The sequence below is a fragment of the Penaeus chinensis genome, chromosome 2 (assembly GCF_019202785.1).
Source record: "Penaeus chinensis breed Huanghai No. 1 chromosome 2, ASM1920278v2, whole genome shotgun sequence".
NCBI lineage: Eukaryota > Metazoa > Arthropoda > Malacostraca > Decapoda > Penaeidae > Penaeus > Penaeus chinensis.
The window spans coordinates 712164-715564 of NC_061820.1; the positions used below are offsets into that span (position 1 = coordinate 712164).

The window sequence follows — 3401 nt, forward strand, 5'->3', positions numbered from 1 at the left end:
TTCCCCTTTTCTCCGTCGAAATCTCGGAAGCGCCTCCTCGCCCTTCTCAGAAAGGCGTCGCGGAAATACCCCCAACCAGGAAGACCGAAGCACAGGAGAGAGGGAGGAAGATGATGACGGATAAAAAAAGACACACCTTTACTACGTTTGTTTCCGCGCAAACATTAGAACTGCCAATCACGCTCCCTTCTCTCCCCCCTCCCCTCCCCTCCCCTCATCCCCCTCTTCTTACTCTTATCCCCCTCCCCTCCCCCCTCCTGTACACCCCCCGCTGTGACTCTCTGCGTGTTAATAGTTGGCAAATGTTTATTTCTTTCCCGTTTCACCTCGGGCAAAGGGGGTTTTGGCCCCGGGCGCCGAACTCTTAGCATCGCCAGCTCCATCATCTCATTCACTAGGTAATAATGGATGATATTCGTGGGAGGAAAATGGTCAGCCTTTGGTTGTAGCGCCGCCTGGGAGAAGAAAAAAATAGTGGAAATAATGAGCTAGTCGGCATCTGGAGTGCTGTGGGAGAGGTCCGGGGTAACACTGACACATGTGTTCATTCAGTTGGCGATTGTCAAAGAGAGAGACTAGACGTTCGGCTCTCGTGTGTACTTTTTTTTTCTTTTTCTCATTTCTTGTGTTATTAATGTGATATCCGTGTGTATGGAAAGTTTGTAGTGTTTTTTTGTTTTTTTTTGGTTTCCCTCTACAAGTGCGTTTTCGTTGGTGAAAGAGTGGCTCGTAAGATCAGTCAGGAAAATGATTTCTCCAGTTGAACTTCCTAAGGCAGCCGATGTTCTTTTTCGATGGCCGCTGCGATGGTGACTGATGTTCTGGTGATGTGACAGAAAAGTGGTCGAGGTGCAGCGAGGGCGAGTGATGTGTCCGTGTCGTCCTGCAGTCCCCGACGTCGGCGATCAGCTCGGCGGCGCCTTGGAGGCAGGCTCGTTGGGAGTGAAATCTCGGGGCATCTCCAAGCGCTGGAATATTCATGCTTTGGAAGCGACTGCGGCCTGTTTGGCGAGGGCTGTCTCGCGCTTGGCTCTCGGGGGAGTTCTGGTCTGCGAGTGTCCGCTGTTGCAACACAGGAAGGCCGTCGTGGCCCGAAATAGCAGCAACATCTGCAACTCGGAACACCTGTGGCAAGTGTTGTGTAGTCGGGCGACCTGGGAACACAGGTGCGCGCGCCCGGGCTGTGTGGATACCTACGAGGCCTCGAATGTGTGGGTGCGGATACTGTGGGCTCGCCGGGAAGCTAGACGTGCTCTGTTCCGATCATTTCTGTGCGAATAGATTCCACAAGGTCCCGGGGCGCCGCGAGGGGCTTCCGACAGGCGCTTCCCTCGGGCGTCGGGGCAGGAGGAGGCGGAGGCTCCTTTGTGACGAGCAGCGCTCCCAGGCCCTTCAGGTGGCCGGGAGCGGCTGACACACTTCGCCTTAACATGTCCCCACTTGACGGCAAACACACGCCCGCCCTCCCGCCCAAGGTGTCCACAGCGGGCTGCGGGTGGGCGTGGGAAGCGCCCGTGTGACCCGCGGGGGAATAAATCACAGCGGCGACGCTAGCGCTCGCGGCCAGAGGGCAACGCCGCGCCTCCTTGCAACCTCCTCTCGGATCCGAAAGAGCCTTGACGTCCGACGGGCTCGCTGAGGGCCGCCTGTGCTCTCACTGCTTGGGCAGCCTTCTCTCTCTCTCTCTCTCTCTCTCTCTCTCTCTCTCTCTCTCTCTCTCTCTCTCTCTCTCTCTCTCTCTCTCTCTCTCTCTCTCTCTCTCTCTCTCTCTCTCCCTCTCCCTCTCCCCCCCTCCCTCTTTCCATCTCTCTCTCTCTCTCTCTCTCTCTCCCCCCTCCCTCTTTCCATCTCTCTCTCTCTCTCTCTCTCTCTCTCTCTCTCTCTCTCTCTCTCTCTCTCTCTCTCTCTCTCTCTCTCTCTTTTTCTCTTTCTCTCTCCCTCCCTCCCTCCCTCCCTCCCTCCCTCCCTCCCTCCCTTCCTCCTTCCTCCTTCCTCCTTCCTCCTTGTCTATTGTCCATCTATAGACATCTTTTCCGATAGTTGTTCTGTGGTTTTCTCGTGTCCAGTTTCTACCGCACAAACCGGAACTCTTTCTGAGAATCTTTGAGAAATGCCAGTGTTGTCAGCTGTTGCTCTTTTGGCGGCGCTCTTTTCTCCTCTCGCTCGCCCACTCACTGCTGATGGATCTCTCTCACTCTCTTCTTTCTCCTATTCTCTTCTCTTTTCTACTCTTCTCTCTGTCCCTATGAGGAACGTGCATGTATGTGGCATGTGGAAGGGAGGCAGTTGGTCTGGGACCCGTGGCCTGGCTCCCGCGGAAGCAGGAGTGCCCTTTGCCGTGCCGCCGCCTCATAGCAGAGCGAACGCCCTTGCTTGCGTAGAACGCTGCCGAGCTTAGGTGGATGTGCGGCGTCGCTGGAGGTCGTGTCTCGGCAGCGCCGATTGCCGTTGCTTCGTCAAGGCGCGAGGTCCACGCGGTGCCATGCTGGTGTCGGCGTCGCAGCCCCCGCAAAGCTCGCCTCCCGGGACAGTATTACGAATGATTATTTTTACCGCCCTTTGCTGGCCGTGGATGCTGGGGTCGTCACGTGAGTCCGGTTAATGTGACATTTTGGCTTACCGGGACTTACTCTTCGGGGTATTAACGATGACGCCAGCCTCTTCCTCGCCGCCCCGCCCACGCGCACTACGTCATTCCCTGCTCGACCATTGAGGGGACGCCTTCCCGTGAGAAAAGGACGGCCCCCTCCCCCTGCAACACGTCACTCCTCTACGTCACTGCTCCATCGGGCCATTCGCCGAAGCGGTGGGCGTGAGGTCGCTCCACGCCCTCTGAGGTCATTCCCATTGGCAGACTTCGGTCCGTCTGGGACGCTCGGAGGCCCTTCGGCGTTCACAGAAGCGCGAGGTGCACTCTGCGTGTGTGTGTTGTCCGGAACTCGGCGCTGAGGACCCGCGGACGTGACTAGATATGCCGAGGGCGGAGTGAGTGGCCGCTGCTCCCTGCACGACCCCCCCACCCCCCTGTCGGCACGGCGTCAGGATTCAAAGGGACGCGGTGGCTGGTTTGGGTGTTTGGTCATCAGAGAAATGTGATGGGTAATTACAGGAGAAAGAGGTGATCTCGTAATGATAAGACATTAACAAGTGGAGATGCTTTCATGAATCAAGGGAGGCCCCAGGTGTGCAGAGACTCATTAGGTACGGTCCGTCATGCGTGTGGAGGAGCCAGATGATGAGTTCTCTCTCTCTCTCTCTCTCTCTCTCTCTCTCTCTCTCTCTCTCTCTCTCTCTCTCTCTCTCTCTCTCTCTCTCTCTCTCTCTCTCTCTCTCTCTCCCTCTCCCTCCCTCCCTCCCTCCCTCCCTCCCTCCCTCCCTCCCTCCCTCCCTCCCTCCCTCCC

General features: G+C 57.0%; 1 protein-coding gene across 3 annotated transcripts in view; it reads left to right on the top strand.

Moving 5' to 3' along the window:
• Positions 1-536: 536 nt before the first annotated feature.
• The window catches only part of LOC125030470 (rhotekin-like), a 17442-nt gene continuing 14577 nt past the window's right edge, over positions 537-3401 (top strand). Inside the window, exon 1 of one of the 3 annotated variants that reach the window (XM_047620512.1) lies at positions 537-592. The gene's annotated coding sequence lies outside the window, so the exon portion shown is untranslated. Of the gene's footprint in view, positions 650-3401 lie in introns of all 3 variants that reach the window. The other 2 variants (XM_047620522.1, XM_047620530.1) reach the window with 2 other exon arrangements.